At 41.7% G+C, this 16,058-nt stretch overlaps 1 pseudogene; it reads right to left on the reverse strand.

Annotated features, from left to right (window-relative positions):
• Window positions 1-5,470, reverse strand: part of LOC125687387 (guanine nucleotide-binding protein G(s) subunit alpha isoforms XLas-like) — a 53,947-nt pseudogene extending 48,477 nt beyond the window's left edge.
• Window positions 5,471-16,058: the final 10,588 nt, after the last annotated feature.

A 16,058-nucleotide genomic window follows, 5' to 3' on the forward strand; every position in this document is an offset into this window, starting at 1 on the left:
TCTTTGACATTCTGTGATTCCATGAATTATTTGTTCAAGTTAGCTTCTAAAGAATTATACTGTTTATTCTCAGAAACTGTATTACACAATCAGAATTTCAATCGATAACAAGCACTTGTTCATGCATCTGCTTTCTCTAGAGCCATATTTCCAACTTCTCTTTTTGCAAACCACTAAAACAAAATCACTGAATCATAGAATTTGAGTTGGAAGGGACACCTGGAGACCACGCAGTCCAACTCCTGCAATGAACAGGGACACCTACAGCTAAATCAGACTGCTCAGAGCCTCATCCAGTCTGTCCTTGAGTGTCCCCAGGGACAAAGCATCCACTCCATCTCTGGGCAACATGTCCTAGTCTCTCACCACCCTCACTGTAAAAAACTTCTTTCTTACATCTAATATAAATATCCCCTCTTTAAGTTTGAAATCATTTCCCCTCGTCCAGTCACAGCAAATCCTGCTAAAGCGCCTGTTCCCTTCCTTCCCATAGCCCCCTTTAGATACTGAAAGGCCACAATCAAATCACCTCAGAGCCTTCTGTTCTCCAGGCTGAACAGCTTCAGCTCTCTCAGCCTGTCCTTGTAGGAGAGGTGTTTCATCCCTTGGATCATTTCTGTGGCCCTGCTCTGGATGCAGTCCAGCAGGTCCACATCTCTCCTGTACTGAGAACTCCACATCTGGACGCAGTATTCCAGGCGAGGTCTCACCACAGTGCAGAGTAGAAGGGCAGGACTACCTCCCCCCACCTGCTGGATGTACTTTTTTGAAGCAGTTCAGGACTCACTCTAAATGCTTGATATTGCCTCTTATTTTAAATTCAGATGAGAAGATGTTGATATCAGACTAGTTTATGCAGTATAAATTAGCAACTACAAGGACAGATCTGCTAAGGACTTTATCACCACTAGATTGAGAATTTCCTTTCTACATGACTTTCTACCTCAAGTAAATTCAAATCACTTAGTCATGGAGAAGTTCCTTATTCCTACACCATCACTCAAAAATAGTCAATTTTAATACATTTGTAGACATCAGCCAAGTGTTCTCCAGTGCTTTGGAAAAAGAAAAAAATTAACCATGATGATGAATCTAGAATTTTCCTATAGTGAGGAAGTTAAATTTATGCTTTCTGTAGAAATGCAATTATTTCTTTTAGGAAAACAGGAGGCCTAAGGTGGTTTCTTGCTTCTTTTATGTTATCAAGTGCTTTATCTGCCCATACAGAAGTTCCTGTTTAGTGTAATACCTTTCTTTCCAGACGCCCAATTACAAGAAAAGACTTTAAACTAGACTGATTCATACCAGGTTGCATCTGAATATGCTTAGAAACTCTTTCTTTTGTTCATTTTATAGTAGCAGTGAAGCCAGATCTCACAGAAAGATTCTGCTACATGCTTAGACTGGGATTTCTCCCAGGGCTTCTCATATTCAGAAGACAGTCAAAATCTGTTCTCTCTGTGCATATCTTTTGTATATTCTCTGAGCAAATGCAAAAATCAGTGCAGGTCCCTCACTACATCAGGAGCTCCAAAATGAATTATTCAGTCTTAAGTGTCATGATTTCTTCCATTAACGTTTGTTTGAAATGGGAAGATTTCTAAACAACTACAGCAACGCACAATAGCCATGACAGATATCTCTATAACTTTCATTAAAGCTTCATTTGGTTTTCTTTCTCCATGCCAAAGAATGGTCTAAAATAAGTGTGTATGGGGGGGGGGGAGGGGGGGGGGGGGGAAGAAAGGGGAAAGAAAAAAAGTGGTTCACCCATGTGATACTTTCCAGATGCTTTCCAGATGCTTCCAGAAAATAAAGGGCTACAACAGCTGGTATCTCAGATGTGCAGTATTCTTTCAGTGAAATCTGTCACGACATTGCTAGTTAGGAGATCCTTCTGCTTCCAAACAGAAGTCAATGTACTGACTGCCAGCTATCTTTGAAACAGCCCCCAAAGACATCTCTTCTCATGAAGAACTAATGACTCTGACTGTCCAGCATGGCCCTCTCCACACTTGGCCCCATTATAACAATGCAGGCTGTAGGAAAATCCATTTGAAGTGGCCATGAGGAGTATTCTGAAGGACCGACTGCACCAACAGCCACCATTCACAGTATGCTGCTTACTAACACTCATAAGCAGGACTATCTTTCTCACGCATAGAGACTTTTTATCAAAGGTTCATTTGCAATGACAATTTAAGTATTCCTTTTATAAACTTCTGTGTACTTCAGTAAGCTTTCTGGACAAGAATATACCATGTCTCCTCTCAGATATAAAGTTGTTTTTCAGCACATGTGCACACTTCCTCTGGCAACAAACCCCTTCAATCATAAATTTTTGCTGGGATCCCTTTATTATCAGAAGTGCACCTATTGCTGTCACATAAGGGTGAGAATTTCTCATATCCTAATCTGACACAGACAGCAAAGCTTTGTAATGCTGACTGTGGTATTAAGACACATACTTGGGAACACATAATGCTGCCTTCAGGCAGGTCTGTTCTGTAAGTGGGTTCAGTGCTATGGAGCAAGATGAGTTCTTTCCAAAGTCTGCTCTCTCACTCCAGAGAAGCCTGGAGCAGGGAAGCAGAACAGGAAGAGGCAGGAAGCAGATGCTTGTGGGCTATAATAAAAACCGGTGTGTGAAAAAATAAAATAAAATAAAATAAAATAAAATAAAATAAAATAAAATAAAATAAAATAAAATAAAATAAAATAAAAACAAAACTGCCATTCCCCAGTGAATGTCTCAAGAAGAATTAAGCTTTCAAAGTACAGTACATCCCCCTTTATTAGCACACTGCTGTCATGCACACACCTGGGCACAGTGAAGAAAATTTATGTGCTTCATCTTCATCACACAGATGACTGAAGAGAGATGTAGTAAGTATGCATAACCAAGAGACATGGAGAAGACTGGATAGGCATTGGCAGTATTCTGCTTCTTTCTAAACTAATATTACGAGTTTTTGAATAAGAATCATAGAAGATATCCTGAGCTGGAAGGGGTCCATAAGGATTACTGAGCCCAACTCCTGGCTCCATACAGGACTGACCAAAAATCAGACGCAATGTCTTAGAGCACTGTCCAAACATTTCTTGAACTCCACCAGCTCAGGGCCATGCCCTGTTCTGGGCTGACTGTTCAGTGCCCACCGCCCTATGGTGCAGAACCTGCCCCTAACCTCCACCTGGCCCTCCCATGAATATGAGGAAATGAAAAACAAATGGTAGAATTTTCTCACACAAAGCACAGGTAAAATGAACATCTTCTGCCAGAAAATGCATTAGATGGCCAAAAATGTTAGATAAGCTCATGGAAGAAGAATACAGTGAGAACTACTGAAAGGTCAGGAACTTCAGGTGGCTCAGGAAGCTTCTGAGACTGAAAGAGGTGGATGCTGAGAGCTGGTTACTGGAAGGAGGGAAGTTATTTTATGCCATTCTCACTCCTGAAGAATTGCTTTCAGAAGACAAAACGTTGTAGGATTAACAGTCATTCAGAATAACATGTTTTTTTTTCCTTTTCCTGTAAAAGAAATAAGGTACTGCTATATTTGCCAGACAAGATGATCATTTACTTTTCACTGAATGGAACTACACACTTAAATTATGCTTTCTGCCAAATACATAAAATATCTGTCCAAATATGGTTACATCGATGTTCTACACAAGTATCATAATTACCAGCATAAAGGAATCAGCCACGTTACATACATACCTTCCAGACTGCAGAGCCAAGCCCCTCCGCACTGCTCACCCCCACAGACCACGTTGGCATGCTGGCCAGGCACTTAAGCACCTGCCTAAGGGCATCACCCTCGCCAACAACCTCACTTCATCCCACCACAGAGGCATACAAACACCACCTCTAGATGCAGCAGCTCCCCCGGTTTTGCCTCCTGGTTCTGTCTTTCCCGTAACTGTCATTACACTGAGAATCTGATACATCTGGATCTAACAAATTACACTTATGTTTCCTGCACAACTTTCAAGTGGAGAAGCCAGCTAATAAAAAATTCTTCCAGCTGTTGGGTGAAACATACAACATTCACAGCTGTTCAGTGCTGCATGTAGTGGGAGAATGTGTGAATTACAGTGATTTCAACTGGAGAAAATACAAATAAAGAGCTGGTGCATTTTTGTTGTTCTTGTTAGGGGGAGTACTTTTGTTACTCTGAGTTTTTTTCACCAACTTTAGCACACACACCAGTGTTTCTGGTTAAAACAGCGGAATTGTGCAAAAGAACTCCCTCTATGTTTTGAGTTAGTGTGATATCCCAAATGCAAGAAGAGGAAGAAGTCTGCAACTGGTGAGCACTGCAACATCTGCACAGCGTACAGGCAGAGTGCGAACTGGGAAGAAAGTCACTCACAGGCTTCGCAGACGCTCCCAACAAACAGGACTCCACTCCTGCGGTGGAACTTTCTGGCAGCCGAATCCTATTCCTTACAAATATTCACAGCAAGGTTCAAAATTTATCAGTCTTCCCCAAAGACCTTGCAGAAAACAAGCAGCCATTCCCTCTGACGGCTGCGTCAGCCAACCGCACACCTCCAGGCCGCCAACCGGCGACGGCCAGCCAGGCACGTGGCACTGCGGTACGTCAGCGCTACGGCTTTTCTTTTGGCACCGCCCGTCCCAGGGCCGCGCCGTGCCCCGCCGCCCCGCGCCCGCGCCCGCGCCGAGCCGCACTCACCCAGCAGCAGCAGCTTCAGCTCCCGCCGCGCGTCCCGCTTGTCGCGGCGCAGCTGCCGCTCGGATGGCGCTCCGCGCGATTTTTTCTGGTCGGCCGACAGGTAGCAGCCGGCTATGGCCCGCCGGCGGCAGGTGCCTCCGCCCGCTCGGTGCTGCGGCTGCCGGGCGGGACGGTGTCCGTCCCTCTGCCTTCGGGCCAGGCTGGGAGCTGCTGGCGGGTTAAGGACTATCCCTCTGCTGGAGAGGGCGCGCGGTTTTTGTTATGGGGTCTTGTGCAGTCAGCTGCACTTCTCTCCCTGCCGAACCTTGAGTTAGGCTTACAGATACCGGCCCGTGTTTTGTAAGGAGTGCAGACTCGGGAGGTCCTTACATCCAGAAGTTTACTTGCCGTACCGCCCCGCCTACCCCCCCCAGGCCACTGCAGCGGCAATGAGCGGCACTGTCGCCAGGGCATCCGCCGCCTCTAAGAGTGGGAAACACCACTGAGTGCAGGACCGCTGTCATCGGCCCCTCGGAGGACGGGGAGCTGCAAACCAGCTTCTGGGCTACGGGCGTACCAGGGAGAGAGCGGCTGCGCTGAGCGCCGGCGCCGCGTGGGCACCCCGTGCTCTGCTCACCTCGGCTCCTTCCGTGTGCGGCGCAGGGTGGTCTCACTCCGTAACACTGTGTCACACTGCACGTCCCAGGCTTGAGAGACTCGTTCACACGTTTACAGATAGCGGAGAGCGTGACATTTATGACTTTCTTGATACACACGATATCATACATATGGTATATTATATGGGACTCTTTTGCCCTATTGCAGATCTACAAAATCAATATTTGATCTCTTTTCAACTTGACCGCAGGTAGATCTGCCTAGTTAGTTGAGGGATTTTTTTTGTAGGGGAGAAATACTAATGGGGAAGAAATGTTTATTGCATAAAAGCCAAACCTCTGATTTATAGTAACACTGATTATATGCTGAAATCATGCCACTGAGGACACCTTTTTTCTCCATTTCAATTTGTCTGTTTTTTGAATCTCCCTCAATTCTGATGCATTAGTCTGTTTTTCTCCTGACGTGTTCCTTCCCTACTAGTTTACTCACACTGTTGTGGCTTACCCCACAATCACAGAATCACAGAATGGCAGGGTTGGAAGGGACCTCAAGGATCATGAATCTCCAACCCCTGCCACATGCAGGGCCACCAACCTCCCCATTTAATGCTAGACCAGGCTGCCCAGGGCCCATGCGATCTGGCCTGATTATGACTCTTGAACCCTCAGATGGATTTGATAAAGGGCAGCAGGGTTCTGACTCAGAGTCCATGCAACAATTACAGGGGAAACCACATGGAAATGGGAAGATAAAAAAATATTTATATGAGTATAACTGGTTGATTTGCCACGAAGCAACAACAGCAGTTGCATGTATCTATATTGTGAATGTAAAATATTTTTAAAACAAAGCTCACTATGTCCAGGTCTGTGCAACATAATCACCTCACCAGTTACACATGTGGGAGCAAGCAGTTACAAAGAAATTGCTTTATAATTTGAAGGGTAAATATTTCATAGGGTTCTTTTCTTTTACTCTTTTTACTCTTCAGGACGCGTTCCTGACATAAAAAACGGTGCAGGCAGGTTTTGGAGGAGCTGGGGCCTTCTGAGCCCCTTGATAGCGGAGTTTCTTTGCGAATACGGCTGTTCTCCAAATAATGTCATTCACTGATAAACAGGTAAATATTTGCCCTGTCTCACAGCATTTGTTGAGCAGTACACAAAGTGTGAGATAAGTGCCAGAATTAAGGCTTCTTGGCGAAACACAGGAGCACACAGTACTACAATTACCACTGCACAGACACCTTTGCAGATTCAGATCCTGTCACTGCTCCCACATTATGGTTGGGTTTCCAAAGGAAATACAGAGTGTGTGCAACCTGCATTTAGACTCGAATATCTCTTACCCTGATTGGCATTACTCTAAAGCAAGAAATTAACATCTACAGAAGAGTTTTCAGGGTTGTACCAGGTGAGCTTTTCTTCATTGTTCCACCTAAGTCCATCAGCCCACTTCTTAAGAAGCATAAAAAACATTCCCTTCTCAAAAGTAAAAGTTCCCAGTTCTCCCATCTGTTGTTCTTCAATATCAGCAAAATAAAAGCACTACGATACCACAGCCACAGGCAGGAAAAAGGAAGGGAGAGGAAAACAGAAGCCACACAGGTTCTTTTCCTTTATTGGGCTGGGCTTCAACTGTGGGTTTTTCCGTGCCATAGCACTGCTCGGTGCCAGTATCCCAGTGAGTGTGAATTTCCTCATCCGTACATTTTTTACTGGTTAGGCTGAAGAACTCTTCCTGACATAATATACTGTTTTTCATCTACTTTTCCACCTAAGAACAAGTTAATACATCGCAGGAAGTTGTTTAAGCAACTTATTCCTTGAACTAGCATTTATTTATGTAATATACTTAAGCTTTCTCCTAATCATCAGTGTTCTTTTGTCTGCTGATCTTTTGCTGTTTGGAACAAACTAGCACTGCTTACTGCTTACCTTTTGATTATCCTGTAGTTGAGCAGTAGGTCTGTGTAGATTATAATAAGGCCGTTGATAATTTCTGCTGAAGGCTTTGTTTATCCAAAACGCTGCTGTGTCTCTCAGTACAGTTGGATAGAAATATAAACACCACAGAACCTGGCAGCCACTCCTGTCTGTAACAGCCTCCAGAGGCTTTATCATGAGTTACACAGAACATTAAGGTGTAGTCATGTTTTGTAGACCTGGAGTAAGTAGCCAGTGATACTTACCATTAACTCCTATGGCTAATCTGCCATTAACCAGACATGCCCACTTCCACAGATGCAACACATTAAAACTCCAAAGAGTTTTAATGCTTAGCATACAGTGGCTGCCAAAAACTAAAGGATCAGTAAGAGATGTATTGTCACACAGTATTTCTGAGTAGATCAGAAGCAGGATTCAGTTCTGAGTTGGTGACAATAAACATCAGTGGTGAAACCATGCCCTCTGTTAAACAAAGCACGTGTTTTGCTAAGGGCAACTTGAGATTCTGTTAAAAATCTGGTGTGATCTAAAAATGCTTCAGTTCCAACATCTGCTTATAAGGAAGAGATGGGATATAAGGAAGAAGTGAGGGGTGAGGCACTGGGGCAGGTTGCCCACAGACGTGGTGTGTGTCCCATCCCTGGAGACACATTGGAAGTCAGACTGGGTGGGGCTCTGAGCATCTGATTGAGCTGGAGGTGTCCCTGTTCATTGCGGGAGTTGGACTAGGTGACCTCTAAGTGTCCCTTTCAACTCAAGTGACTTTGTGATTCTATTTCCTTATTTCCTCACATTTTTAACAGAAAAAAAAAACAAAAAAAAACAACCTTGTGTTTGTGTGCAGTTGAGAAAAGGTGTTTCAAATCACTCTTTTTTCTTAAAGTGAAGTTGTAGTTCTGTTTGATCTTGTGAAGGACAGACTGAAGTCTTTTCCAGTATCTTGTAAAAAAAAATCCTAAACCAGCAACAGTGATTGGAACCTTCACCTTTCTTTCACTAAAAAGACACAAGGAAAAGATTGTGTGCTGTGAGTTTGGGTGGAGGTCGGAACCTGAGGAACAGCTGCAGAAGAATGAACTTCTGCTGTTTCATGAGCTCATGTTGTATTGTGTGCTCTTCACAAAAACAACTGGCTGAATTAAAAAAGGGAATTGAATGTAGGAGTGTGTGACACAGATCACACTTTAGCAAAACCATGAGCAGAAATTCTCAGTGTGGGAGCAGCAAAGGAAGTTACTTCATTTTTGCCATTTTGTATTTTTTTTCAGTATCTGAAAGTGGTCTTTTGGGTAATGTTGATATGGAGAGAGAACTTCTGTGCTCAATACCTGATATCGATAATATTTCAGTTTTAATCCTTATTCATGTATATGGTGTTCCTTCTACTCCTAGCTAAGGCCATATTCCTAGATACATGAGCAAGAGAGGTACTAGAAGAACCTTGTCATTCACTCAAGAATCTGTTGCTGTAGGCACTCACGGTCATTTTAACCTGTGAAAAATGGATAAAGGATTTTTATTTGGTAGTGGTTTATGTCCACTTTTCTGAGGAGTAAACAGTTATACAAGATACAGAGGTTTAACGAGAAACAGACTCCAGATGTTATGCACATATCAAAATTGGGAGATTAAAATAAACTAAATGCTCTAATGATCATGTGGCTTTCTCTTTAGGTGGGTGGTTGAATTTCTGTTTGTTTTGTTATTTTACACAGTGATAAAGTTTCAGTCCAGCTGACTTCTTTATTTTCTTTGGCACTTTGTGTACTTTGTGCATTTCATTGCTCTGTAACTCACAGTAGCTGCACTCCTTAAAAGGAATAGACTCAGAGAAGCCTTCTTCCTGGTCCAAACAAGTCTGACATGTTTAATGATCCCAAACACTGGTGAGGTGAAAAATATCCCAGATTCAGCTGTCCTCCAAGTGTGTGTTATTTACTGTGCTCTTGCTCTACAATGCTAATGCCTGAAAGGTACCAATTAAATTAGAAAGTGAACAATTAATTAGATAAAATCACAAAATGATTAAAAGGGAAATCTGGTCCTTGCAGTGCGTACTTTGAAAACAAGCTCAGGTTTCCTTCTGACTGATGTCTGAAAGTTACCATTGCAAAAATTTTGCTAATTTTATTGAGTGGTAGTATGTAAAGTCATATTTGCAATGTGAGTTTATACCCTAAAACAATAAACGAGGAAAAAAAGCAGTGAAAGCCATATAGAACTGTTCACGTAATGAATATTGTGAGAGGGATCAAAGAGGAAAATGATCAATGGTGAATCAAAGGAATTGTCAGATAATCGTTTTCATGTAGAGGAAGGGTAAAGAAGGAATTCTCTCTTAAATTCTAAAGATTTACCATGTACGGAAATTTTCTTCAGTAACTCCACGTGCATGTGCTCTCATTAGAGTTATTAATGTGTTTTGAGGTGGTAATAAATAACTTCAGGTTCAAAGAGAGATGTAGGAACATATTGGCTTAGGAGATGTTTTGGAAAAAATAAATGTTTCAGTTGCTGGCAGATACCATGAAGTTTTGCATTTTTATTTTATCTTCTATCATGTAGTCTAAACTTCACTAGCATGAAGCATCACCAGAGCTGTTTTCACTCTCACAGCTCCACTGGTCCTATCAGAAAGGGAGGAGAGCCAGAATCCACTTGCACAGTGTTGTACGTTCGTATTATGGCAGAGATGGGATTGAAAGACTGATCGTATCACTTCCACTCCTGCTCTTCAGTTTATCATTGAAGCAGTCTGTAACATTCAGGCAAATACGTATCACAGTGTTTACTTCTGCTGACCGATGGCCGTGTTCCATTAATTAAGCTGCAGCAGGTAATGCACCACAGCCACACTGTTCCAATCTTCTGGTGTTTCTTTAGGACTTCATGATGTATTAAAATTTCATATCAAACAGAACAAAATCTCCTTTGAATTTCTGGCAGCAACTTATCTGGGCTTGATTTAGTTTCTGCTCAGTATCATTCACAACTATCTCTAGTTATTGACAGATCAGAATGTGTTCAATCACACCTCCCAGATCTGTCACGCCAGTTTCACCATTTCTTCATCCTTGTGTTTTAACATTTCAGTAAATCCACATTGGCCTAGCAACATTGCTGATGTATTTTGTTCCTGGTATGCTTCGACACATCTGGCTTTTTAGCACCAACTTATTCTTAAAGCAGTAGTTATTTAACTTTCCCTTTATCATTTTGTATACTTCCACCTTTTCTTCTGTATGTTGCATTTTTTCCTTTTCCCTAGTAACTAAATCAAGATGAAGTTTCTGCCAAATTGTCTTGGCAGAAATTGTCTTTTCTTTATTATTATTATTTAATAAATCTTTTAAAAATTCTCTTTTCTTTATACTCCATTGTACTCTTCTTGCAGAACTCATATTTTCCCAGATTTGTAAATTGGCAGTTTTGAAGTCTCAGGTACATGGATTAATTCCAGGAACTCTCCTCTTTTTGCCCATAATAGTTGTTGATTTGAATTACTATTTCCTTGCAGTAGCTGGCTTTTTGATCATAACTTACTTTTTTAAAAGTCTGCCTCAGGTTTTGTGCAAAAACTTTGTTTAAAAAGCTCCTGTGTGTAACTGTTAAATACTGGCTAGATTTGTATTCTCCAAAACAAAAGTTTCTAACACAGTACAGGCAGGAATAATTAAGAATACTTAGGAGTAATTAGTTATATTCTTGCTTAATTCAGTAGTTCACAATATTCTTCCTCTCTTCCTTTGTAATACCACTAGCTTTAGCTTTTTAGTTAATTCATGGGCTCACATGTATTTAATACTCTCACAACTTTGAGCTACCAGGAACTAAATACTAAGAAAAAGTCCATTTTACTATGAATGCCAATCAGCCTGCTTTATGCAGTCTTCCTAATGTAGTAGTTGTAGTCAACACAAAAATCACTGTAGGTATGTTGCAAGCCACATTAATGAAGAGCTTTGAGAAGATGAAGAAGATTTAATGAAGAGCTTAGCGTTAAAACTTAGTATTGGGTTTATGGATAAGGTTAATGGAGAACACTTAAATGAGTCTTTTAGGGATAGCAGAAATAAAGTCTGAATTTTTGAGAGATTTAATTTTGAGCACAATCTAAGCTGTAATCAGATTCAGATTAAAAAAGGTGTGGCCAGCAGGGAGAAGCAGGTGATTGTCCCCCTCTACTCAGCTGCTGTGAACCCCATCAGGAGTACTGTGTCCAGGCCTGGGCCCCTGGTCAAGAAAAGCATGGAGCTCTTGGAATGGGTCCAGGGGAGGGCCACTGAGACGATCAGAGGGCTGGAGCACTTCTCTTATGAAGAAAGGTTGAGGAAACTGGACTTGTTTAACTTGGAAAAGAGAAGGCTCTGGGGAAGCCTCATTCCCAGATGAGGACTGTGGCCTTGAAGGAAGCGCATAAACAAGAGGGGGTATGACAGTTTACATGGTCTGATAGTGATAGGACAAGGAGGAATGGTTTTAAACTAAGACAGGGTATAGGTTAGATATTAGGAGGAAGTTTTTCACACAGAGGGTGGTGACACATTGGAACAGGTTGCCCAAGGAGGTTGTGGATGCCCCATCCCTGGAGGCATTGAAGGCCAGGCTGGATGTGGCTCTGGCAGCCTGGTCTGGTGATTGGCAACCCTGCACACAGCAGCAGGGTTGAAAGTACATGATCACTGTGGTCCTTTTCAACTCAGGCCATTCTATGATTCTGTGAAAAACTGAAATTTTATGCAATAGTGGGATTTAAATTCTATAATACTAACTACTGGAATTTGAAGATACTTAATAGCTTTTTCAAAGACTTAGAAGGAGCAGGTTAGAAACACAACAGAACTAAATTTTTGTATGCCCACTGAATGAGAACAACATAAAATAATGGAGAAAAAAATCCTGTTTTTGGAAAGGGGTGAGGATGATTTAATGCAATTAAAAGTATAAAGATGAAAGAAAAAGGTGTAGAACTTCACAGCGCTGTTCAACAGCCATCAAGATTTGTCAAAAATGAATGCTGCCTTTTATCAATTTACAGCCTGGTCTCTAAAAGACAATACTGTTGGTGCATGTAAGATTAAGCATTTCATGATTCAATATGTGAAAGTCTGCAAACCAAGCAGTGACAATAGAATAGATGATTATCTACCCTTTTTAATTCCCACAAGACTAAGAAATGCTAATGAAGCAAGGCTTTTAAATTAATAGAGATGAAAAAAGCGAAGAACAGAAAAAATATCAGAAATCTGTAACAGTTTCTGAAAATAATTGAAGAAAATATTCAAAAAGATTCAGATATGACATGTGAATGACAATTTCACTCAAGATTATAATACATAAGCAACAGTGATTAAAATACATAGTTAATTATCTTGTACAGTGGGAAATAGTAGAGCTGCTGATGCAGTGTCTCAGCATGAATGACAAGTTCTGTCGATTATGTATTTCAAGGTGAAAAAAGGCTCATTTAGCTAAAAAAAAAACGAAAAAAAAAAAAAGAAGTAACTAAATAAATAGATAGGTATTAATCTGTTATGGAACTGGATTATCAAAAGTGGCAGCCAAAGTGGGAGGAAAGTACTAGAAAGAGTGATGATTGACAGAATAACAATGCCAAGTGATGCTAAGTTCTGCACATACCAGTTTGAAATAGCTAAATACCATAGTGAATAGGATTAGTAGTGTAAGTAACATGTAAAATAAATGTTAGCCTTATTTAAGATGATTTTTTTTCCCAAATGTAAATCTGATTCAAACAAGATCTGATTATGGCCATCACGTTTCATAAGATAATAGAATAATAAGCACAGTGTTTCTTCCTTGACTTTTGTTTTAATTTACTCTGACAGTCCAAAAGTCATGTTACAAATTGTGATCCTATCTGGGAAGAGACTCAAGGAAGCTCTGATACTACTCTGACAGATATCACAGTACTCCTTCAGGAGTCTCAGACTAAAAGCAGACATATATTTTGATAGTGAGATATAGATCAGAAACACAGAATCATAAATTCATAGAATCACAGAAATATAGAACGGCTTAGGGTGGAAAGACCTTAAAGATTATCCAGTTACAAACCCTTGCCATGGGCTGGGGCAGCTCAGACTGCCCAGGGCCCCCAACCAACCTGGCCTTGAACACTTCCAGGGGTGGGGCACTCACAGCTTCTCTGGGCAGTCTCTGCCTTTGCCTCATTGCCATCTGAGTAAAGAATTTCTTCCTAAGATCTAACCTAAATCTCCCCCCTTTTAATTTAAGGCATTCCCCCTTGTCCTATCAGACCACGTAAAAAGCCAGTCCTGCTCCTGTTTGTAAGCTCCCTGCAAGTACTGGAAGGCCACAATGAGGTCTCCCCGGACCCTTTTCTTCTCCAAGCTAAACGAGCCCAGTTCTCCCACCCTTTCCTTATGGGAGGGGTGCTCTAGCCCTCTGATCATCTTAGTGGCCTTCCTCTGGACCTGCTTCAACAGCTCCACAACCTTCCTGCACTGGAGGATATGCATATATATTGCTGGAAATAAAATTTAAAAGATATAACCCTCGGTAAGTTTGCAGATTACACCAAGTTGGGAAGAAGTGTTGATCTGCCTGGGGGTAGTAAGGTCCTAATGACAGATTTGGACAGGCTGGATGGATGGGCTGAAGCCAATGGGATCAGGTTCAACACGTCCAAGAGCCAGGTCCCACACTTTGGCCACAACAATCCCAGGCAATACTAGAGGCTTGGGGAAGAGTGGCTGGAAGACTGTGTAGACAAAACTGACTTAGGGATATTGGTCAGTACTTGGTTGAACATGCAGTGTGCTCAGGTGGCCAAGAAGGTCAATGGCATCCTGGCTTGTACCAGAAATAGTGTTGCCAGCAGGAGCAGATTAGTGATCATCCTTCTCTACTCAGCCCTGGTGAGGCTGCACCATGATTACTGCGTTAAGTTTTGAGTTCCTCACTTCAAGAAAGACATTGAGACCCTGGAGTGTGTTCAGAGAAGGGCAATGAAGCTGTTGGGGTGTTTAGAGCACAGGCCTTATGAGGACCAGCTGAGGGGACAGGGATTGTTTAGTCTGGAGGAGACTCAGGGGAGACCTTATCCCTTTCTACAACTACCCGAAAGGAGGCTGTGGTGAGATGAGGGTCAGCCTCTTCTTCCATGTAGCCAGAAACAGGACTAGAGGGAATGGCCTCAAGTTGTGTCAGAGGAGATTCAGGTTGGATGTTAGGAAATGCTTCTCTTTGAGAGTGATCAGGCACTGGAATGGGCTGCCCAAGGAGGTGGTGGAGTCACTGTTCCTGGAGGTTTTCAAGAAAAGTTTAGGTGTTTTATTTAGCACGTGGTTTAGTGGGAAATATTGGTGATAGGTGGACAGTTGCACTGGATGATCTTGTAGGCCTTTTCCAAACTCAATGATTCTATTATTCTATATGTAAATCAGAATAAATTTAGGAGAATGCAAAGTTTAACAGGGCAAATTTGACAAAGTTTAACAAGGGCAACATTCTGCAGCTGAGAATGGACAAGGACAGTTCTGAATCTATGTATGGCATGGGGAAAGAGGCTGGAGTGCAGCTCCATGGAAAGAGTTTGGGATCTCTGGCTAATGAACATGAGCCAGCAGTGTGCCCTGGCAGCCCAATGAGTCTGCAGGAAAACTGGGAAGGAAGTTTTAGAAGAGTAGGTAGTGACAGGACAAGGAGAAACATTTTTAAACCCGAAGAGGGCAGATTTAGACTTGATATTAGGAAGAAATTCTTTACTGTGAGGGTGGTGAGACATTGGAACAGGTTGACCAGATAAGATGTGGATGTTCTCCCCCTGGAAGCATTCAAGGCCAGCCTGGGTGTGGCTTTGAGCAACCTGGTGTAGTGGAAGTTTCCTGCCTATAGCAGGGAACTAGATGATCTTAAAGGTCCCTTCCAACCCAAACCATTCTATGATTCTAGGATTCTATTGCCTGTATTGTGCGTGTACTAAGTTATTAGCCTTCTTAGTTCTTTCTGAAGTCTTTTTTGGGTTTTTGTTTGTTTGTTTTTTTTGGTTGGTTTTGTTTTTATTAGTGAAAATGAGAATGGAAGAAAATGAAGAAGCTATCTGTTGTGAAGAAATTCTGCTCCACTGTGAGAGCAGAACTACTCTTGCTCTGCATCACATGCAAATAATTCCTGATAAACTTTTTACCCCTGGGGAACTTGGGTTCACAGCTAGCACAGAAAGTCACAGTGACAGCAGTATGTAACGTAGGAATTTCCAAGTAGTTGCTAGCATTGTAGATCATGCTACATGGGCTTAAGCCAGTCTACTCAAGATAAGAGTTCCATGTCTGTGATTTCTCTGCTTTCCTCATACAAATTCTTCAACCTCTGTGATTTATAGTATGTGAACTAGCAAGTAATGAAGAAATTTCTGAGAAATTTCAGGTGATCAGCACTAAAAAAGCCTCCTCTAAGGAGGTTTGTTTTTCATTGCCTCTGTGAAGTTCACCAGAACAAGAAATGAATCTATTTTCATTCTGTGGGTTTAGCAATGGATTGAGCACAGGATTATTTAAAGGAAAAGCTGAATGAATATGAATAGATTGCAGAAAATGAAGTCTACAGCAGTGAAGCTTGTATGCCATTGTATTACATTTCTAGTGAATGAGACCTGTTTTCACCTGCTCTGCAATAAAAGAATAAATAGAGAATATACTTGTGGCTTCTATAACAGCATATCCAGACATTATGTGCTGGAGAGGTGTAGAAAGTCATTTATTTGCCTTACATTTTTATAGCCTAGCATACAAGAACCACTTTCATAATTGAGAATTAAGAA

The sequence above is a fragment of the Lagopus muta genome, chromosome Z (genome assembly GCF_023343835.1).
Source record: "Lagopus muta isolate bLagMut1 chromosome Z, bLagMut1 primary, whole genome shotgun sequence".
NCBI lineage: Eukaryota > Metazoa > Chordata > Aves > Galliformes > Phasianidae > Lagopus > Lagopus muta.